The 24222-nt window shown below is 38.8% G+C and overlaps 1 long non-coding RNA gene across 1 annotated transcript; it reads left to right on the plus strand.

Moving 5' to 3' along the window:
• Positions 1-6898: 6898 nt before the first annotated feature.
• On the plus strand, positions 6899-13420 carry LOC110353865 (uncharacterized). The gene is made up of 2 exons (XR_002405013.4): positions 6899-7225; positions 12598-13420. It is a non-coding gene; the product is annotated as an uncharacterized lncRNA (long non-coding RNA).
• The last annotated feature ends 10802 nt before the right edge of the window (positions 13421-24222 follow it).

Below are 24222 nucleotides of genomic sequence, written 5' to 3' on the forward strand. Positions count from 1 at the left end.
GGGAGACCTGGGAGCTGTCCTTCCTCAGCCTGGCACTGCCTGAGTAACGCCTGCTAGTGTAAACAGGAGGCTTCGTTAATTTTATCTCAGCCCTCCAATTCCACCTTTCTCAAACAGCAGTTCCTTATCTCTGTAATGGCTGATATGCCACAGCCTGAGATATGAACTTTTTGCCCCAGGTTTGGATGAGTGAGCTTGGGTGAAAGCAAAGCCCTGAATGGCATCAAACCAAACCACAACACAATTGCATTTGGAAATAGCTTTGACATTCTCTGCTGGGAAGCCTAGTTGCTATCTCTATTTTTGTGATATTTGTCTTGTGCTGTATTTCACTTAGTTAGCAAAGAATTTGTCTTTGGCAGAAGCTCGACAACACAAGAACTCATCTTTTACAATTTACACACAGTGTGGAAAGCTTTATTTTCTTGCTGGCTTTTTTTCACCAGCTTGCAGCAAACATTTATCTTCTGATCCCTCTAATAGGATGCGACTTGTTGTGACATCATATTTTGAAAGACTGCGATTTAATGGGTGTGTTTCATCCCCGCTTCCCAACACACATACATTATGCAGACGAATAATTTAAAATGCAGTGCAACCTCCTGGTGGCTGGAATTGCTGCCAGAGGCTTCTCCAGTGCACTTGCTTGGTCGTGCCTTTGCACAAGCCCATCATAAATAAGCACCTTCTGTGTCAGGCATGCTCAGGACCACTCAGGCCCTATGATAAAACAGTGCAGCGTAATGCAGGTTGCGCTGGCAGGGTCTGCGTTGTGGAGAATGAGCCTTAGCATGCGCACTGAAAGCCACAGAAACATTGAGTTCCCCACATTATTTTACTAGTATCAAGCAGAAAAAGCCAGAGAAACACACTGATAACTTAAATATCTGTTTCCTCCCCTTGCAGTACAGATCGAAGATGGAATTCATTCCATCGGGGAAGCACCCTAAGGAAATTCTGAGCTGTCAGCCAGAGCAGGGTTGTGTATAAAACACCTCTGGATCTATTAGTATGTGTGCCGTTCCTGATGAGAGTCTATAATCATTCCCACCTGATCTGGGGAGATAGGGATCTATGGTATTTTCTTTCCAGAATGAGCAGTGCAGACATCTGTTGTGTGTGTGTTTTTTTTTTTTCCTCTCTTTTAAATTTTGGTTCATTATTTTTAATAAATAGAATCAGCACTGAGTAAACGTTATGCAGTTGATTTCAGGTGGGATTTACACACCAGGATAGCTCTGTATAAGAAGGATTAAGCCCTAGAGAGGGGGCTGCTGCAGGGCCAGTGCTCCCTGCGGGGAAGGCTGCCTCATCCCTGCCAGGTGCTGCCTGCTCTGAGAGCCTCAGGGATGCAGGAACATCGCTGTGCTGCAGAATGGGGCCAGCAGCTTTTCTCCAGTCCATCCTGCACAACTGCCCCCAGCAGCAGGTGATCTGGGAACATCTTACCAACCTGTCTTTGCTCGTGAAAGTGATGCTCCATGGTAAAATGAGGAGGAGCATGCAATGAAGGCATAAGCATGTTGATACAGCCCTCACACAGAGGCTCTGGGGATTTCTGAGGATCAGGAGGTGGCTTACAGGATGGAAAGTGGAGGTGAAACCTGGAAACTGCTAATGCCAAAGAATTGACTGCTGGCAGAGACTTTTGAGCCCATGTAACAGCGTGCGGGGATGTCCTCAGCGGCCACTCCTGGCCTCACCAAAGACAGCATGTGCTTGCTGGGTTTACAATGGTACCCCTCTAAGAAATGGCTCAGGCATCTGAGAGTTGAAAAAGGGTTAAAAATCGGTGTGTTGGGGGTTGGCAGTGGAAGCAGAGCAGGAGAAACAATCTCACATCAGTCTCAGCCAGTGGTTACTGGGAGGGAAAAGGCCTTTGCAACCTGCCTGTTTCCCTGCTGTTGCAAAGAGATGAAGCACCGGGTGCAGGAGTATCTAAGTGAAGCAACATTTGGGATAATCGGTAATTAGCTGTCATTGCACCTGACAGCCTTACTTAACTACCCACCAAACACTGGTTGCTGGTGGATGCACTTAGTTTTCCCCCCAGCTGTTTGCTCAGGTCTCTCTGCTGCCTTTCTGATCTTTCAGAACACTCTGTGACCTGGATTCAGATTTCTTGTTCTTCAACCCACATTTTCACTGTCTCCCATTATTCCTTTCCCACCCCTTTTGTTCTTTTCCTCACCCGTCGTTAGACCTACTTCCCACTCCTTCACAGCCCTATTGCTCATGGAAACTTTTTTTTTGGAAAAGCGTGCGCAGTACCAGAGGTACATTTTCAGCCTGTAGTTTGTGGTGGTAGGCATTTACAGGCAAACCTAAAGCACCTGGCTGCAGTTCTTTGGCCATCTCCCTGGCATCCTGAAAGGGAGAGACATCTCTAGGGTGGCTCAGAGAAGGAACTCGAGATGTTCTGACATGCCATCGGGAGGAGCATCACATCCTCCTTCCAGTGACGGCACAGGGCAGAGGTTGCCTGCTGGGCACTTTCGGTGATATGCCTCAAATCAGGCTGTGTTATGAGCACTTATCAAAGTACAAAAATCAGAGGCTTGCAGCACCAGAAATAAATTAGTTCACTTAAATTCATCTCCATCAGTCCCAGATTTCCTGGCTGGGCCAACCAGGCAGTGCTAAGTGAGCAATGGGTGCAGGGCCACAGCCACAGGGCTACCAGAACCTAGGTCACGGGTGTTCCTGTAATCACCTTGATGCCTTCGCTGTTTCCAGACAATTAAAAAACACACAGGCCAACAATCCATAATAAATACATTTTACTCAGAGTAGCTGGAGGTTATTCAATAGAGTGACCCCATTATTGTAACCCTGGCCACTCCCGTTCACCAGCTGACTTGACTTTTAGTTGTTAAGTGTGAATGCCATGCACAAGCCTCACTTCTCTCAAACTCCTTCTCATGGAGTCGTGGTTTGTCCTTCAGCATGTAGAAAGGCCTGATGTCTTCAGAAAGGACATGCTAAGATTCAGAAAAAGAGAATGTACTGTGGAACAAATTGTCCAGGCAGCTCATGATGGTGAACCAGCAAAACTGCACAGCTGTTGGGTGCATACAGTGTTGGGTCTGCACCTACTGTTGGTGGGTCATACAACTAAAAGGGCACGTTAAGGCACCTGTGCTATTTCCTGGGAAAACAGAAATGAATGTACTTTTATGAGGGCACCCAGTCTTTGTAAGCCTGCCTATCTATGTCTAATTGCATAGTTAGAAAAGATCAATGCTGCTGGTTTTGTCTCAGGTATGAAGATTGAGTTCAGCTGAGAGCATCAAGGCAATAAAATGAGAAAAGCCGAGTCTTGCCTTTTGAAAGCTGGCAAAACATGGGTGCTGTTTTCTTACTGGAGTGGGTTTGTTTTCCCTAAAAGCAGAAGTAAATGGAAACATCCCTATGGTGATGTCCTGAACAACAGGTTATGCTGCCATTTCTCCTGCTATTAAAACCCTGTCGTGTGTGTGCCCCGCAGAGCAGAAGCAGTTTGCAAGCTGGCCTGGAGTCTCTTCTCAGCTCAACTGCCTGCAGGTAGTTGGAGCACGTGGAGCCCATGCTTAACTCTGCATTTGATATGAAATTTTGAAAATCCCCCTGCTGATCTGAGTGAGGACCTCATCTCTGAGAGGGCTGCCAGTGCCTTGCGCTTGGACTGGACATCTCCAGTGCTCAGCTGCTGAACAGAAAAGGTTTTGCTGTTTCTGTTTCACAGAAAATGTTCTGTGAAATCGAGCATCTTCCTCCATTTCCCTGTCTGTAGGGAAAGAAAGAGCTTTACAAAGGTAAAATGTTCTTTGCTGGGCCAAGGAGTTGTTTTACAGACCACAGAGGGCACAGAAAGCCTTGGTCAGTCTGGAATCTTCTCAGCGGCATCTCTGTAAGCCAGATCATGCACGTTTTGTGCCTGCCAGCTCTATTTATGTTGTCTACATTTTCCTGTATCAGGAGTATAAGACCTATTTAAACCTCTTCCAGGCACAAGTTATTCTTCATATCTATTTTGTAATATGAAAAAAAAACCAACACCCCAAGACAAAAAGAAACAAAACAAAACATGGAGAATTTGAGATTGAGTATAAAAAAATTATTTATCTTGTGATAACAATGTAATTTCCCCAGTTAATATTAATACTTAAATTAATACTGAATTAATCAATTAACTGAAAAATGTGGAATAGGAGTTTGTAAATATCACACAGGAAATTTAATATATGTGAATTAAAATGATACTGGTCTCTGCTGTAAACATAATATGCACTTTATTTTTGTACATGGTCAAACATGGAATGAGGCAATTTAGCCAAAGGAAATGATAAGCAATGTAAGTCATCACTACCCCATGGAAATCTGCAGAATGCCAATAATTTAATAAAACATGTGCTTGCTAGATCAAATACTCCTAACTCTCTTTGCTCTGCAGTGAAACCGTGAGATCCAAGCAGAAGGTATGCTGAGATACTGTGCTCTCCGAATCAGTAAATTGCTGAGTACCTAAAATCATCAGCTACTTCAATTATTTGTGGTGGCAGGAAGTATCTGTGTTTAAATAGATGTTAAGGTTTTAACTGTAAACAGGAAATGAAAAATAAAATAAAAAAATCCTATACCGGAACAGAAAAATAAAAGCTGATGATTTCTTACTAATGTGAGACAACTGTTTAAAACTGTGAAACTGAATTTTAAAATGTAAAATAGGAAGCTCATACAAAGAACTGTTCTTGCTAGTGGTACTGCTGAGGCTGGCAGGATAGCTGATTACAGGCAAATGGCCAAAGCATGGCAAATATATATGTATCCTGTACATCAGAGGATTGTGCATTATGTGCATTATTATTGTGACTTCACATGGGGAGTCATGATGTAGTGTGTTGGTATGTGATACTGACACCTTTCAAATTACGTTCATCCCAATATTTATGCATATTGGTTGCAAAATGAGTACTTTCAAATCTGAATTCCCATTTTATTTGATGTATGCTTAAAATATATATTAAAATGCATATTGAAAATCACAATACTTCTTGTCCTTACTGACTAAACTGGGAAAGAAAAGCCTGTAGTGTAGGTGTGCAGTACCTAAAAACCTGAAATGAGCACAAGGTCGTGCATACCTCTATATCTTTGAGGTGATGAACACCCTCAGCTTCCAGGGCTGCAGAGTTAGCTTTCCCAGGAAGAAAAGCAATGCAAAGGCAGTACAGGAGAAGGCACAGAAGCTGTGAGAAATGCATGCTCAGATGTCTTGATCTGTGCCTGAGCTGCAGAGGACTATCATAAGGAGATAACGTCCCTTTCCCTTTCTCTCTGCCTCCCCAGGAAGGCTGTGCCCTCTCTGCCACAACACTAGAGCTCACCCCATGGTTCACACGAGAAGTACCAGCACATATGAGGGACCTGTACTGTGGTGTTCCTCGCCTCAGATAAAGAGAAGTCAGCTCTCCTGCCTGGCAGCTGTCCACAGTGGCGTGCAAGTTCAAATAAAGAGATGGTTGGCAAGAAAGCATTTTTACTTTCACGTTGAGGGAAGATTTCCTGGGATTTCCCCTTCTTGTTTTGCCTCTGTTGCTACTATAAATGTGTATATAATAGTGGATTTTCCTCCAGGTTGAGTGCAAGATATTTTAATTACCTGCCTTACTTTTATTTTTCATTTTGAGCTTGCTTTGCTTCTATCTCACAAGAAAAAAAAAAATTCAGAAACTTTGAGCATGAGTGATGGAGGATGCTCCAGAGGCACTCTGAATTTTGTATGAATATCAGTTGTCTGGTCTAGTCAGTACTTACATTGGGATACTTCTCCCCATCTCACTCTTTGAATTTTCCATTAGGTTTGTTGTGATAACATTCAGATAGCACTGCAAAGTTTTCTGGAGTTTGGTGAACAATATCATCACCATCAATCAGAAGGACATTTTTTTTTTCCTAACACATGCCTGCATTTATCAGTATAATATTTAAGATGCACAATGGATTGCCCAGATATTCTTCCTGTTGCCGTTCCCTTTCCTCCCAGCTCTAACAAAAGGCAGCAGATGGTTAGATTTACTGTATCATCTCTGAGCAAGGAGGAAGGCGCTGACTCTGCCATTATGCTCTGAGAACCGCATATGACCCAGAGGACTGCAGCAAGAGCAGAGCCAAATAGGAGCCCCATTCATTAATGTGATCTTTGTCATTCCCACAAGCATGAAGCATGATTTTGCTGTTTCTTCCCTGGAATTTGCAAACTTTGGTTTCACTGTAACCCATTGATTTCTGTAGGGGAGTGGTCTGGGTGGAATTGGTTGCTCTTACTCCTAACGTACACTCTTCTTTTGGTGAAGTGTCCTGAGATCTCATGATTTGTTTCAAATGAGCCCATCCTAACTTTTCCCTGTGACATTTTGAAACTGCTGATCAACTCAGTTGCTCCTGTCCAATGCTAATGAAAAAAAAAAAAAAAAAAGAGAGAGAGAGAAAGAAGAAAAAAAAAGTGGTATTAGCAAAATACATTGTGGAGAAGAACTGATTTCTGGAGAACTGCCAAAACCAAAACTGTCCTGGGTGTCCTAAGAAATGCTCACTATTTATGGCATCTCTAAGCACTGCCAGACAGGTTTGACTAAGGAACGAAGCCTAGTATGGATTAATAGAGCAGCTGTTTTCTTTTTCTAGCTGTTTTTTTTTTGTAAAGTGACTGCTGTCAGGATATTTTGTAGAAACTATGTATGTGTTTTAAGAGAACTATGAAGTTTAAAATTAAGGTTTTTGAAATGTTCTGCTTCATCTGTAAAAATCAAAGAGTTTTCTTTCAAATTTTATAATTTATTTTTATTTTTATTTATCTGCTGGGGCCTTCAATGCCCGCACCTGGGAGCCTCAGGAGACCACCTGGGATGCACCCCCGCCCACTGGCCCTGCAGCCACATTTAGGGCAGCCAAAGCACCTTGCCAGGGCTTTTCATGTGTTGTGGGTAGATCCTTGCTTATCCCTATCTGCCGCAGTGCCCTACTTCTGGGGCTGTTCCAGGTTGTTCTTGGACCTCCTTGTCACTTTGTGTGCATCGGGTCACTGCTGGACCTGTTGGTGCCATTGAGCTGCCCCTGCTCTGGAGCTGTCCATGCAGGTGAACATGTGGCCTCGTTGTCTTCTCCAACTCCCACCTTGTCATCCTCTGCAGAGCTGATCTGCTTCTGCTGATTTGGCTGAGAGCTTTCTCACCCTATGAGCAAGGTAATTGGTGCTTATTGTGTTGATGGGACTCACTGTGTCTGATTGTCTTGCAGTTTGTGATTTTTAAGTTCCTGCAAAAACCCTTTTGAGTTAGGGAAATTGCAATCTCTGTTTTTAAAAATGTAGAGTTGAATCAATTAAAATTTAGTCCAGATATGTAAATAATTGCTTCCTGAATCCAGCAGGAGCTGGTTGCTTTGCTGTCATCTGAATTTAGCTAAATGAGCTAACTTTATGCTAGAAGCTGTTGGCAGGCAGAGGTTGGGACATAAGTCTTTCCATTCAAAGCTTATTGCTGTGCTATGCCCTGCAAGAGATTTTCACATACAGTAGAAAGAGAGAGGTGCTACCATACTGAAGCCTTTTATCCTTTCAGACACTAGAAAAAGATTTTTGTCATAGAAGATGTTGAAATTCTTGTGCAGAAACAGGACATAAAATCTTAAATAACCATTAAATAAATAGCTATTGACAGTGCTGCATGTTGCACCTTGCTTGCAGGAGGTGACAGTCAAGTAAAAGCTTTTACTTTCTTGGCAAGAAATCAAGGGCTTTCCAGGTCCTTGCATGAGCTTGAGACTGAGCAGTCTTATAGGATACAGTAAGCATTAAATTCCATTTGTTAAGAAACATAATATGCTAATATAAACAGTAATTAATTAAGCATTCCAATATCGCTGCTTAATAAAGGAGGAGACTGTTTAAGTTCCCACAATGTTGGCTAGAATATAAGATTGAAACTACTTTTCTTCTGGTCTTGCTTCCTTGTAATGCTACCCTTTTCTAAGTCAGTTGTAGGCCGGGTTGGGGAAATGCTCACAGACCCAATTGCATGGGCACACGAAAACAGTCCTAGAAAAGAAAAACAGCTTAATTTCCAGCCTTAGTGCATGCTCCCAGCTCCGTGAAAGTGTGTTAAATCATGGGAACACTCTATGCATACATAGGAAACCAATTTCTTGTCCCCTTGTTCAGTTTATAAGGTCTTCAACCTGAGATGGGATTCCTGTTCTGCAAAAGACTACAAGCAACACCCATTGTCTGGGTGCTGCTTGGCCAAAAAGTCCCTGAGGGAGGAAGGTTGCTGTGCCCCACAGCACCCAGAGCAGCCTCAAGTGCCTCTGGGCCCCTCTGTCTCCTGCAGAGCTGAGCCCCAGCAAGATAGTTCGCTGGGGGGACCTTGGCAGCAGTTCCTATGGGACATGTTCGCACTGAAATCCGTCATAAACTGGAGGTGTGTTTAACGTGCTGTTGCTAAACTTTAAAAGAAACCTATGGGAAGGCTGATGTGCTTTTGGTAGCTTGGTGTTTGGAAATTGAACTATCCTGCTGGAACTGTTACCCATCTGCTGCTTTTCCTCTCTCTTTCATCTCTGGTATTTTTCTAAGTGCAACAATGCATTTCAAAAGCCTTTCTTGATTAAATAATTGTAAACTGATAAACAGAAACTAAAATTAACATCAGAGAACATGCTGATGTGGTGTAAATATTCAGCAGATAGAGTCCATGTGCTAAATTCAATACAGAGAACTCAATTTGCAATATTTGAGGATCTAAACTCCCATTTCAATGCAAAGGCAACAGTATCAATGAAGTATTATAGTTAACTTGGTAGCACCTTACAAAGGGCAAAAAATAATTAATTGTAAAAAAACCTTGTATAGCCTTTTAGCAGCTTGGAGAATGATTTTAAGCTTATTGGATCTGAAGTGAATTCATGAAGGCTCTTCTTTTCATTCTTGGATTTACTGCAGATAATGTTTAAGCATATTTGTTATTAAGATTGAGGGAGGTTGTTTTGTGTTTGGAGACATGGCACACCTTCCAGTCCTTGAAAGATGCACGTTACATATTTTTTTTCACACTGCAGTCAAATTTAATGGGCTATTCAGTGCCAAAACCTAGCAAGAATAACTATATCTCAGGAAAATATCATGCTGGGGTCAGGTAAGGTTTTCTCTTGGTTTTGCTTCAGTACCTGGGTATTAAAGTCACTGGTGTGAATTGCACTGATAGTAACACCATCAGAAAAATTATTCAACTTGGAACCAAATAATGCAAAGCCAGAGCCCTCAGAGTGCACATGGCAGGAACAAAGTGTTGCACGTGTGGGCTGTAGCTCCAGGTGACCATCTCTGCACTGATATATTTGCCTTCAGGCAGCAGAGATTAGATGTCTGGAGTAATGAAAATGCCAATTGCAGAATTGTTTAAAAAACAAACAACGAAACACCTCCTGTTATCCTGATAGAAATGTGCTTGGGAAGATTAAAAACCTGGTTGAACGATCAGCATGCTTTAATGCTTACAAAAAGGTCCCCAGCAGCTACCCAGCTGTCAGGTGGAGGTTGATGGTGGGGAAGGAAGGAGTCAGTGTTGCTTTTATAGACGGCTAACAGGACTGCAAGTGTGTTACTTCACCAGTTAATTCACTAGACAAAACTTCAGAAACACGTCAGGGCTAAATCAGCTGAATTCCATTCCCCAGTAAACTTCAAATGTAGTTATTTGTACTATGGGTGGAAAGATGCCATTACTTACCAGTCAGTTTGAGTCTCTGCCTCTCTGTGTCTCTGCAGATCATATTTTCTTCTTGTGTTTTTTATCTGATTTCTGTTCTGTCAGTGAGATGATTCCCAAAATACCTTGGGGTACATTCTTCAGTCTGGATGTTCATTATCTGTAAATGCCCCGAGCCCCATATATTTATTTTCTGTAGACCTGAGTCTGGAAACAAAACAATAAACTCTGTAGCTTGTTGTGGCTGTGCAACAATCTGCAATCTGACTTATTTATTAATTTACTTGTTCTGAGATTTTTGGTTTCATTGCTATCTGCTGCAGTTCAAAGGGGTCTTCTGTGTTTCCTTTTCAATACTTTTCTCCCCCCAAAAGCTGAAACTTTACTTTCCCAGATGCAGGTCACCTTTCATGTCATTCACCTTTCATCAGCTCTTCCACAACCCTAAAGAACCCAACAACACACCAACCCTGCATAAAAGCAAAGATCTTGATAGGTGTAAATTATTATAGCTTTTTTGAAGTCATCTTGCTTCGCTCCTGATTTCTAACCGAATTAAAAATATTAGGTTAGAAATATTTCTAATCTAATAGAAATTTATTTGCAGCTGACATATAGAAATAGTAGTGAAGCAAATGTCCTCTTAGCTATTTGGGTTTGTCCTTAGGATTTATCTTTGCTATAGGTTTAAAGTACCCTTGCCTGCATTTTACCCAAACTCTTCTACCATCTCCACCCAGGCTTATACAAGACTGAAACCCAGGGCTGCTTTATGGATGTATGAACTAGAGTTCTTCTCCTTTTCAGTGTGGATGATCTTCAATCTTACTGTGTAGAGAAGATTTGAAAGCCCTCCAGTCACCAGCAAGTCTGCACAATTTATTGCACTGGCTCTGTGTTAAGCCATTACCCCAAATTCTGGCCCCTAAAGAAAAGCTGGAAACATGCAATGATGATTGTTTGAAGGAGGAAGAATCAATATGTTGGTGAAATTTAATCAAACAATAAGAACACGCAAATATTTGGACTTGGTCCTGGGCAACCAGCTCTAGGTGGTCCTGCTTTGAGTAGGGCAGTTAGATGACATGAACTCGGGAGGTCCCTTTCAATATCCACTGTTCTGTAGTTTTCTGAAGAAGTTTCTTCCAGCTTTCCAGTTGAAAAAGAAGTATAAAGGCAAGTCTTATAACTCATTGCATCCTATTTAGATCCACCTTAAATACAGTTCTGTTGATTGTGGTACCTGCTATTTTTAAATGAATAATGCTAACTTAACATAAGTACTTCCAACACCAGTGTGGAGGATAATTTTTTGGTCCCAGAATCTTCCTACTGTGACACCTAAGTGCACTGTCCTTAAACTTCCTAACTGCTAAATTTCTCTCCGGGAAATCACTTGTGTGCATTTTTAACTACTTCAGGACAGACAAAACAGACCACGTATTGAAGCATAGACCAAAATTTCTGTAAGGGTGATGCCTTCCCAGATCAAGAGATGGCCCTGAAAACTCTTATGTTTCAATCTTCCAAGGGATACTGTTTGTAGGAATGCTTTTTGGTAATGACTGAGTAGTGATGTGAAAGACAGTGCCTTCAGAGAAGGTGCTCTGGATAGCTACTTCAGCACTCCGTTACTAGAAATGTCTTTCTACTACTGGGTTCTCAGTGATCATTGCAGATAACTACCATACAAAGATGTTACTAGCTTCAGATAAGTGCATTTCACTTAAATAAATAAATCTATATGTTACATACTTTGGCTCAGGAAGCTTTTTGGTAAACATTTTTGCTTCCTTCTAATTAGAAGATATTGATAAAAATAAGTTTAAGTTCTAACAATCTTCCAGAAATATTTTATGTTATTTCAAATTTTTAAGTACCTATAGTAAAAGAATATTTTCAAAGTATTCAAAATGCTTCATTGTTATATGTTGAATAATACAGAAAAATATAACAACATCAACTCTTTCAAAGCAGAATAGTGAATGTTGCCTGGAATATTTTTGCCCTTTTGAGGCATCTGATTGCCAACATAATGGGTCTCGATGGGAATTCATAACTATTACAGTATCTTTCAAATTGCAGTTAAAAAATGGAAGTCATACAAAAAAAGATTTTTCCAGGCATAGATGCTTCGATCAATAGTTTTAAAGTGATCAGGTGGAGGCCATACAGAGTCCCAATTTAACTACAAAACCAGCCAACTCACAGCCTTCCAATGAAGTATTCCTGAAACATTTTTTGCTTTATTCCTTAAGAGTGAAGGCTCTAATTTTCAACTTTCTATGCTTCAGGGTCCCAATTAGGTTGGGGAGTGTGACAATAGTTCTCAGATTTGCCTGAAAAACCTTAGCTTTCTCATACTAGGTGGTGGAATATAGGGTGTGGTAAGCCCTACAGCCTAGCCTGCAGGATCCGTGGCCTAGCCAGCTGTGCATCTGGGCTCATTGTAAGGGTGTGTGTTTGGGTGCTTTGCCCAGAATTTGTTAGTATTCCCCCTCTGCTTTGATCAGCTAATCTGAATAAAACTGGATTGAAGGTATCTGAGGTGAGGCCTACACCAGGTATGAAGCCTGGGTCAGGATTTGTGTTGCCTCAGAACTCAGGTTTGCTGTGGCTAAAGGTTTTCATAACATTTCTTGTACATATTTTCACATAGTCTAGGAGCAGTCTGGATTGGATTTACTGACTCAAACTGTAGGGAAAAGTTTCATTCATATAGAAAAATAAACAAAGAGAATTAGAGTTTGAGCTGCCAGATGTCTCAAACTGCGGAGTACTGCAAAACCCTGAATTTAAGTTCTCTTAACACACTTCAGTAGTCAAGGCTATTGCATTTTTTTTTTTCCAGATCACAAGGAGTTTTGTGTCTTCACACTGTGCTGGAACATACAACTGCTCCTCCCACAACATGGCAAAACGGGGGCCTACACAACCTGAGACTTCCACTGAAGCAGCAAAATAATTTCCTGTAATGTGAACACTGAGAAAGTATAGAGTAACATGTATTGGCAGATTGGCTAATGTGCATTTTTGAGGGATCACTTTCTCTTTAGGATCCTTTGAGGTATACAATATTGGCAGTAATAGTAGGTCTTGTGATTAATACTACATGCCTCTAAGAAATGGTTATGGAAAGATGGAATAACGAGAGTGGGAATAGTATATAACTGAGTGCAAGGACTGGAGGTAAATAGAACTGGACAGGTGTGTTTGTAGTCCTATAGGTGTGGACAAGTTTTATGGTTGTGGATGTGCAGCTTGAAGGATGTTTGGCTGAATCATAAGCCAGTCTTAGTAAAGAATGTCCAACCATCAGGACCAGAGGCTTCTAATATAAAAACAGCAAAAGAGGGCCCTTATGAAACCTGTCTATAAATGACTTAGAGAAGAGATACAACATACTTTTTTAATGGCTTTTTAATGACTGAAGTGCAAACTTTCCCCATACATGCATATAATCAAGCACAGACTGTCTCTTTGCATTTAATGTAAGACATCTTCCACTTACTATCTTCCCACTCAGACCTACAGCTTAGACCACACCTGTACATCTATGTTTTGCTAATTCTGTCAGAGAAAAAGAAATCATGATGGTTTGATTAACTGACTAGAGATCATGGTCAGGAATATAGGTCTTTCATATAAAAATAAAATGTATTGCTCTTTCAGAAGTGCTTTGTGTTCATATGACACCAAAGAGGCATGAGAAGTAGTATGGAACTTAATTGTGCATGAAAGAGGAAGCACAATGGATTTTCACAGTTACTAGTGTTATTAATATAAGGTATGTACACAGTGAGCATCACCATGCATCTTGACAACAAACCTTTTAGGCACAGGAATACTAGCAACACAAACACGGTTGTGCAGAACATGTTTAAATTCTTATTGTTTAAGGAAATTGAATAGTAGTAAAGAAAATCAGTCAGAAGCTTGGAGGAAAAAAACAAAACAAAACACACTATGCAATGTAGAATATGTATGTGGAGGTTGTGTTGGAAAAAACAACTACATTTGAATGAACTGGTGTTACAGGATGGAAAATTCAACTCCACTGATGCTGAAGTGACTTACTGAATCTTCATCAGTGGAGGGGACAAATAACATTCCACTTGTATATGCATTTAGGGTTTGATGGTAAATGTCATTACATGCAGAAAAACATTTTTGCATAAGGACATTGGTCTGGAAAAACTGTCATCCAGCTTAAGAAAGCATTTGTTTTATGGCATTAAAAACAAACAAACAAAAACAAAACAACAACAAAAAAAAAAACACCAACAAAACTTATTAAGCCTTAGTGTAGCCAGTTCATTATGGGAAGTATATCAGTTTAGCCCTGCTTAAAAAACAGTAGTTGAGAATCTTATCATGAAATTTGGCAAGAAGAGACTTAAATCATACTTTTATATTCCCTTTGTGCTGTGGGACATTAGAAAGAATATAGTTAGGTGTTTATTAGGAGTAGAAATATTTACCATGGCAACTCTTGTATCATCCATTATGCAATCTGTCTGGCAAGTTTGATAATCACAGCAGTTAACAGGAAAAAGTGTAGGTGGGTAAAAAGAAAGGAGCTGCCTAATTCATGAAGAGTTCTTTTAGGTAGAAATGGAGCCTGTGGAGTGGACATATGTTTCTCATTTAAATAAAGCCAGTTTGACTCTGACATTATGAAAGTTGGACTAATGAATATAGACCAAGCTGTGTTCTCACCCTCAGCAGAGTAGCACCAGCTTGACCTGACCATGCTTAAGTGAGAGTGCAATTTAGTTCAGGTATTGTATGGATATCAGTTGTTACATGCAAATATTTGTGTTAAATTTTCCACGATTGAGTTTTGTTGGCATAAACGCCTGAAGACAGCCTTTTGAAAATTCTGTATGTTTATATTTCACAAAATTGTTATAATATGCAAACAAAACTTTCTGCAAACGGTACCTGCATGAAGGTTTGCTGGCTGATTTGTCTGCCCCTGCCTAGAAATTTGAAAGGGAAGAAGAAAATGCTTCTATGGATTCTTAAGGCTGTTCACTGGAATCTCTTAAGTGTTCCCTGTGGTATCCAATTTTACTGCTTGTCTTTTAAAGATCCTCTTATCAAATAGGTTAGTGTCAGGATTTGCTATCTGGTCGTGTTCAACATGGCTGGAAGGAGGTGTCACAGTAATGTTCAATTTGGACTGAAAGAATGAACCTGATGTTAAGATAAAGCAATATAAATTATTAACAGAGGGGTAGCCAGAGCTGTTAAAGATGATGGAGATTAGATTAAAAAAAAAAAAAAACAATAAAAAAAAATGTGTGTAGGCACTGGCAAGAAAGAAAATGATGGGGAAGTGAAAGATTTAGTTTTATCTATTACTATTCTTGCCCCAGGAATGGTAAAAAGCTGTAACATCTAGAAATTGAATCTTTTGAGGTCTCTTACCACTTCATAGCAATGGTTGTTCTACTAGTTTACTTTGAACACATCTGCTCTGTAAGTGCTATACAGGGTGCAGGAGTTAACATCAGTTAAGGTACCTCTGACACAGTTAAGGTACCTCTGACAGGTATTGATTCAAGGCTCAATGGAGCAAGCAAAGAGTGTAAACATCTGGGGACTTCCCAGATGTTTACTGGGACATTATTAAGACAAAGTGTTGATGAATTCTTGTGGACTTCATCTGGTTTTAGAGAAATCAGAAGTTGCACTGTACAACAAAGGAGACTGGAGTCACCTAATTTTCAGTAATAACAGTTGCTATCCCTGTACTCGTTGCATTAGTTGTTGTGTGCTATGGCCCAACCATTTGGAAATAATGCTCCATAATTTCACAAATGGCACAGATAAAGGAAATTTGGGCAGCTGCATCCATGAGTGTTGAAGTCTGATATAATGCAGTGCTTCTCAACCAGCTCCAATGTGAAGCCATCACTACCACTTAAATCCAGCCTCTGTTCCCCTCTAACCATGGGTGGGTGGTATAGAGAGGGCAGATGATTACGTTTCACCATGAAGTTGAAAATACTTGCCCTTTTTAATAGGTATTCTTGCTGCAAGAGAAAATGATTCACTTTGTGATTCAATTAGGTCCATAAAGATAGTGATGCTGTGTAGTCATTTCATTAAGCTTTTGATTTTTAACTTAATTAAATGTTAATATACTAAGCTAATTCCTCATACATGAAAGAGAACTAATCAGAGAAGGAGCTTTATATCTTATCTTCTGCCAGTGCTGGAAAACAGCCAAGGGGTAGTGGGATCTCTGATGTAACTTAGTGTAGTAGCAGGGCTGTTTTTACTTTGGCCAGTGTACCTCAATGGCTTACTCAGAGCCATTTTGTCTGCTTCAGACATCAAAATTCAGTTTACCACCTCAATACCCTCTCACTTTGATCCTATTCTGAAAAATCACTTGTTCTAGGAAAGAATAGGAGACAGCACAACACTAGGAATGGAGACTTAGTACAAGACATGAGTGTGAAGTATTGTGGTGCCTACTGACATTTAATACATTTATTTTTTTTGTCTCTTTTAACCAGATTTAATTTGAAGGTCTGTAGACATTTCTCTCCCACATAGCACCACTTGCTTGTTACAAGTTTCCTCCTTAAACATTAAACTCAGTCCAAGCTTAATGAGTGCAGTATGATTATCCATTGCAAATGGAGAACTGTATCTGGAAGGGAGTAGTTCTCCCAGAGGAACTCAACTGAGAGTGCTTCTCTCTCATACTGTTTCTTGCCATAACTGTACCATCAGCATTAGCTGTATTGCTACCACAGCAGGAAATCAGTTCTGATGGATCAGGTTTTTTTTTTTACTGTTGTATTCAAAGAATAAGACATGAGTGAATTTTGGAAGATGAATTCTGCCAGGGTTGGTTTGTACCCAGAAGCAAAGTTCTCAAAGATTGGTTACTATTGTTGTATGATTGGAAATGGTCTGTCTCCAGTGGTGTTACTGATATTTATCTACTTAAAACAAACAAACAAACACAAACAACAACAAAATAATAATAATAAAAAAATAGCAAATAAGCCAATTTGGGTTTTTAGGGCTGAATTCATATAAGGTGAGTTTGTGCTGTAGCAACCACTCATCTGAACAAATGGCCTACTGGGAATATTCAGGGTATGACTTTTGTCATTTATTTTCTTGTTGCAGTTTAGCTCTAGCTCCTGCAGCTTTTGGTTTTGGAAGAAACTAGTGTTTGCATTTAGGGAGTTGTCACATTCATTGTTCTTACCTTTCCAGTTTTGTTTGAAAAACCTTTGGTTTTAAAGATCATATCAATAGCTGATTGGTTAACAAATCTAGTCTTCAAAAGGAGGAAAAAATAATACTGAAACCACTTGGGTTAGTAGTTACTAAAGTACAACATTCACTTCCATCCATAGCAGCTCCTGTACCAGAAATCAAATAATATATGGGCAGTTCATAGGTGACTTGGGCCCCAAAAATCAGGTAGCTACTTTCATTTCCTATGTCAGAAGCTCATCTTTTTCCATCTATTATGGAACAAATTTGCTTATATTATTTCTGAATTTTATGACTGATTGTACACAAAATTTCTTATCTACAATATCCCTAAAAACAAGGCTAAGGTAAAAAAAAAAAAAAAAAAGATAAAAATAATAATAATAAATAAATATATATATATATATATATTATATATATAATATATATATATAATATATATATATTAGGGCTAGGCTGCCTATAACAATACAGAGTTCACACTGCTCTTTTGGCATGAAGATATAGATATCTGAACTACCAACTTGGTGGAAACCAGAAATTTCGAGTGGCTGGAAGTGTGCATCTTTATAATTCAGGAATTATAATTTATCAAGAAGATGGTAGTCAAAGAGATGACCAAGATGTATTGCTTTGCATGAAGTTACTTTTCTAATGAAACTGAAGTGTTGTACTTGCTGCACCTGTGGTTATCCTGGCCTCTCTGAGGCTGAAAGTTGTTTAATGAGGTGGCCTATTGTACAGGTTTCGATACACTGGCATAATGTTTCCTTTTAATCATTTTTCTTCAGGTTTTCTAAAGAAGAGGTTGACAGACCAAAAACAGAGTGGTGCATCTAATTGAAAACCAGTATAATGGTTTTCTGAACACAGCCACCTTTTCATACTTAATCAGAAGCACATACGTGTGCACTCTTACCTATACCCCTTTGGTTTTAACTGCTTATGCTAATTATCACAGTGGTCAGTTGTTACACACTTGAGGTGCATGAGTTCTGAGTGCTTTGAAGAGGGATTGATAACGAAGCCCTTAAATGAATAAAATATCCTGTCTTCTATTGTGTCTGATAGCATGTCAAGGATTGCTTGCACTTTGAAAATGATCATCATTCTTTAATGTCAATTTGTTAACATCTAGATTATCATTTTGTGTTGCAGTGTGCCACCATGCCTTGCTACTACAAAGACAGCAGAGAATTAAAGGTGCACTCAAGGTGCCCTGTTTTGAATTAATAACTGACTTTCATTTAAAAACTTGAGGGTAAAAATTCTTCCACTTTGCAATATTTGTTATTACATGCCTATGAGACGCAAAAGTAATGAAGAATTAAGTTTTCATGCATACCTTCATCAGAAGGGTCAAGGTTGAAGCTAAGTGACCAGCAACAAGTTCAAGGAGACTGCATGTTTCTATAGAGACAAAAATTTTATCTATATTCTATTTAAGTACATGAATTAGAACTGCTGAACAAATTTTGCAACACTTCCTGAGTCTAGAAGCCTTAAATAAGCCTTCAAAGTACAGTGACTTTATTTCAAGTAAATCTTAAAGTACTTAAGTGGAAGTAAAATAATGTATTTTGTACATGCTCAAGAAATAAAAATAATAAAAAATACAACATTGCTCTTCTTTAATATATATATATATATTTTATTTAATCCAGAGTATTTCACAATATTAGAACTTAATTTTGTGACACATTAGTTCACTAAATATTAATCTGTCATAGCAGCCCAGGTTCCAGAACTGGATATTACTGAGAAATCTATGAGATTTCTTTTTTTTGGACTAACAACAGAAACAGCAAAATATTCTTCCAGCATTGCTGGAGATACCAGTGTACTTCTAGTATCGCATCATATCCAGCAGAGTAACAAGTGGATAGAAAACTCACAGAATAACAAATTACCAGCAGTAAATTTCCTTATAATCTAGATTTCATTGCTGCAAGATTGAAATAAAGTGATGTTCCTGACTTGCAGAACATGTTAAAGCTGAGATATCAAGCAGCATGAAAACTCTTGTGGAGTGGATGAAATACAATTCTAACCTGGGAGAGTTCTGGGCTAATGGCACTGCTGGATGGCTTCTGTGAAAGCCTCACCTCAAACTTCATCCTCAAACTTCTGTGTGTGTTTTACACAGATAGTTCCCCCTTGATGAGGATGCTTTGAGCCTTCGTACAGTGAATATGAAGCAGTTTTGAGTTGTTTCAATTATAAAAGATGCTTCTTGTTCCCAAAGCCTCCTTGAAATTTATAGCCATTCTTGTATATGACTGTTGTCTTGCACTCATCGTAGTTATCCACCTAACTTTTCAAATTATTTTAGTGGTTTTTTCCACTATATTACCTTCTTGTATCTGAAAAGCATGAGAAGTTATCTTTTTATTTATGAAGCACAGCAAGACAATCAGTGAAAGTTGTCTTGTTTCAGTCTCTCTGATTGCTTACTATTCTTCTGCAAAATGCTGGGTGAGGAGGGAAGATCAGTCTACCTAATGTTTTATTACACGAACTGTAAGGAGAATAATTATCATGACTTGGTGATATGTGTGCTTTATTAAATAGAAAGCATGACAGATTCATATCTGATGTGATTTTCAGTCATCTGCATTTTCATTTTTGAGATGAGGTTCTCCTTTAGGTTGCTCAACCAAAGATGTCTTGGTAAAATATTTTGTCCAGTCCACAATGATGTTTATTTTTCTTCCAAAGAAAAGAAGTGTTACAATATTTTCCATATGTTTTAGGAAAATGAAAATCAAAATTTAGAGTTGCTAGACCACCATTTGTACAGGAGAGGACCAAAGGGTAAAAGGAAGGCTGAGAAGGCCACAACGATGTTCTACAGACAAGGGAAACGGTTATAACAAAGAGAGAAGAGCTGTTTCCACTAAAGGTGAATACGAGCATAAAAAGCTGTAAAATGGCCGTGAGTAAATTTAGCCTGTAAATGATTTTTTTTTTTTTTTATCATCAAAGGCATGGGTAAAAATGGAAATAGCTTTTTCCGGCAAGCTGCTTCCCTGTGTGAATCCAGGGTAATAACTGCCATCTTCAGTAAAATACTATCTGTGAAATGTTTGAAAGAAAGTAAAAGACCCTTTTGTTTCATTGGACAACTAGGCAATATTTGAGTTTTCAGCTAAGGAAAGCAAAAAAGAAAAACACCTCCCCCTTCTAAAGACTTCTGGTTATTCTTTAATCTGTAAGGGTGGAAAAAAATACTTTTTAATTTAGGGATACATTAAATATCATTTTGCTTTACATTATGACCAACTTTATCTAGGGTAATAGAGTCCAGAACTTGTGCTGAACATTCTTTATAGTTGGTAATAATATACCAGAAAAACTGTAGTTTAACCCTTGTATCTCAATGCGTGTTTCAAAACGAAAATATTTTACCATTAAATTGAGCAAATGGGGAAAATGAGTCCTTCAAACCTCAGAAACAAACTGTTTCCACCAGTTTCCTATTTACTAAGGCATTTTTCAAATGGTTTTTGTCTGCATGTGTACTTTAAGAGTGTTTACAGATTTACAAAAGTACAGTAAAATAGAAAATCAATGGGCATTTGCCAAAGCATTAACTGATAGCACTTGTTGGGACCTATTAATGTACTTCATTTTAGTAGTCATGCAAGGTGTATGAACTTCTATGCAAACTTAGCACTTGCACAGTAATGTAGGGATCAGTTGGCTCTGTCTGATATGCATTGCATACATTAAAGATGCTCTTGTACTTTTGGTGCTATGGCCAGATCATTTCTTGGAGTGAAACAGACAAGGTCTGTACTTCAAAGGGCAAGCAGCATGGTCTAAACGGTAATATTTGGTAAATGACATAAGTTATTAGAATGCAAAGTATTTGCTGACTGTTAATAGGGTAATTAAATGGGTGCCCTACCACACCTTTCTAGGCTCAGTGGCTGCAGACAGTATCAGAAGAATTCATGTGACCACACTATTAAACAGGCTGTGCAAGTACGGATAGAGGAAAAATAGTCAGCTGGCTTCCCTGTAGGTGAAATACACTGCAGAGCAAGTCTCTAGTTATTATTCTTGTTGCCTCTGTGACCTCAATAGTTATTTATCATTCCTCAGAGTTGAAATGCTTTCTCCATTAACTTCTATCACTTCAGCTGTCACATTTGAATTCATTCTTTCCTAGAAAAAATATTTATTCTCCTTTCCTCTGAAGTGGGAATACAATGATTAGCCATATAATCAGTAGATGTTGATCTTCATAGAAATTCTATACTCTGACATGAATAGGAATTATACACCCTTAAACTGTATTAGTTACACTCCTTAGCCAGATACAGCACAGAGACAGTGGTTTAGCTGCCTAATCTGAAGCCAGAGGAAAGGCTTGCACTAATTTCAATTGGCTTTGAATCAGGCCAGAAGTCTGAAGTAATTATATCGGCAGGATTACAGCAATGAAAGAGTGAAGTAAGACCCCTTATCTTCAAGCTCTTTCAGTCTGAAGATACTTTGGAGTGGCACTACTTAAAGCAGGCAAACTAACAATTTGTTCTACCTTTTAGAAAGTAGATTAAAATAATGGATCTGATTCATTCCTATTTTATCACTGAATACCATCATTACTGAAGACAGGATTGTTCCTTGAGCTCCCAAAGGACACCGCATTACTTCATTTTTATTTCTCAGTATCAGTGCACTTACCTTTGTGGACATTGTTATTCTTGCACTTAAAAAAAAAAAAAAAAAAAAAAAGCCACTCAGATGTTTGACTAAGAAATCATTTTAGCAAAATGTAAATTATTCCAGAGGGTTCATCTACATAAGTACACATTAATCTACTTCTTAAATATGTAGCAGAGTCTTTCCCCTGAGGAGACTATGGAGCTGTGAAAATATGTAACAGTAATTAATTACTACCCAAGAATAGATTAATATTGCATGGTAGGAATAATAAAACAAAATGTATGTAACTAAGTGGTGTCTGTAGGGTAATGCAAACTGAGAAGAAATATCTGACAGTGACGGTGTTATATTTAATATCCCATCAAAAGGAAAGTGCAGTTTTTTATTTGAATGACATTTTCTGTATAGCACAGCTATTTATTTTCTCAGCTCATATTTTAGACAAACGAAAACATTTTATTTCCTATTGCCCAAGAGAGCTAGCTTCATTGTTGATGGGGGGAAAAAAAAAAAGCCATTTCTTCTTTTAGGAATTGCTGTTAGACATTACTTAAGTCTGTGCTTTGGTATTAAATATCATTGCCCTGTCTGTGTTTGCATATAAACTGGAGATGAGAATGTGTTCCTGAATATATCTGTCATGCACTGTACTTTGCCTTTCATCACTTAAAGGTTTTGCCCCAGTCTTAAAGCACCTCAGCCGTTCTCTTTTTGGTTTGTCCTAAAGTTGATGCAGCAAAGATTTCTGAATGGTGTATAAGTGGCATATTTCTAGATTTAACTCAGACATGAGTTAACAATTTCAAATATAAATTATCTTGCAATGTGTGAAGCTGAACTCCTAGAAAATCAGCAGGTTGGGTTGAAATATGGGATGGGGGAGAACCATAGGCATACTGGCCACCATTTTGTCCTTCAGTAATGGACAGATTTGTTAGTATGTATTTTAAATTAAGATACTAATGCGGGACTTAAACTTAGCTTTTTCCAGTTTGTATTCGTATGCTATCTGAGTCACTGAATCCAATTTATTGTGTCTGCAGACAAGCACATTAAAAGTCCAGAATATCCCTACTGATCAGAGAGCTTCCTTGCTTTTCTGACTCTGCAGGGCCCAACACTACAAAGCACAAGACACTGCTTGGCCAAGCACAAGGCACTGTAACTCTTAATATGAAAATGAACCTAGATTTGTTTCAATTGCCAGCCATAAAATTCTTCCACAAGGAATATAAATCCCAGCTCAATAAATGGCTGACGGAAGATTTCCCCTAAATACTTGCTTTTTTTGTTTTGTCCACAATTTGAAAATAGTCCATATCTTGAAAGTGTGTGTATGTATACATGCATACATACATATATATATTATATATATATATATATATATATATTTTATTTTTTTTCCACAAGGTAAATCAGGACAAGTTTTTTTGGGAAACCAGTTCAGGATTGTAGAACAAATTACTTCCAGGCAATTGAAGATGTGCTGCAAGCTTTTCTTCATTCTTTTCAAAGTATAAAACTCACTTTTCTAATAAAACCAAAACAAAATACCATATTTAAAAATCAGGCACAAAGTGTTTCCACCTGGCTGAGAAAATGGGAGGATGCCTGGAAAATCTTGTTTAGATCATAATGATGGGTGTAACAAAAGAAAGTGAACAGCATAGCACAGTACTTCAGGAGGGGATTGTCAGCTCTTATTTTAGAGCGGATGGATTTCTTGTATGGATAGAAAGCAGTCTTCATTTTCTACCAGGGTAAATTCGACATCTGTTCATTGTGCTCATTTTTTAAAAGAAATTTGAGTAAAATAACATCTCCCAAAATCTGAGATGAAGATATGTATATTCCCTACTGTAGCAGGGGAATATATTGTGAGATTTAAAACATCCTGCTTTCTGCTCTTCAAGAGCATCTGTGGCACTTTTCCAGATAAGACACTCCTAAAATCTTTTCCTTTAAGGAGAAATAGAAACCTGCTTGTTCCCCCCCCCCCCCCCAATCCCCTCTTTAGATGTTAAGTAGCAGAAAACAGCAAATATAGCATCAGACTGTAGCTGCTAGGAAGTGTAAGCATTTCTCTTCATCCTATGCAGTGTTTCTCATGAAGGTCATTTAGAGAAGAAAAATCCCATGGCACAATTTCCCTCCTGCTTTATGAACTGTCGGCACTTTTTTAGCATATGGCTATGTATTTATCTGCTTTTGCTTATGTTACAAAAGCAAAGGGGAGGCAGGGTAGGAAAGAATAGCTGATAAGTCACCTGTGTGTATTTTTTTTGGAAATGTTCCCTAGAGCAGGTGTATGGTTTTTTTTTTCTTTTTTTTTTTTTTTTTTCTTTTTTTTTTTTTCTTCCAGCATTTTGTTCTCTGTTCTAGCCATTACCAGCACAGGAAACAGACTTTTGTGTTGTTTGTTGTGTGTCTATAATCTGTTGGGAGAGCGGAATGAATATTTGCTTGATTATATAGGGTCCCATTTGTGCTCCTAAGTTACCCATTTATAATAAGGACAGGTTCTAGTGTGCACTAAACACACATTTGCATGATT

Source organism: Anas platyrhynchos, chromosome 21 (genome assembly GCF_047663525.1).
Source record: "Anas platyrhynchos isolate ZD024472 breed Pekin duck chromosome 21, IASCAAS_PekinDuck_T2T, whole genome shotgun sequence".
NCBI classification, from domain to species: domain Eukaryota; kingdom Metazoa; phylum Chordata; class Aves; order Anseriformes; family Anatidae; genus Anas; species Anas platyrhynchos.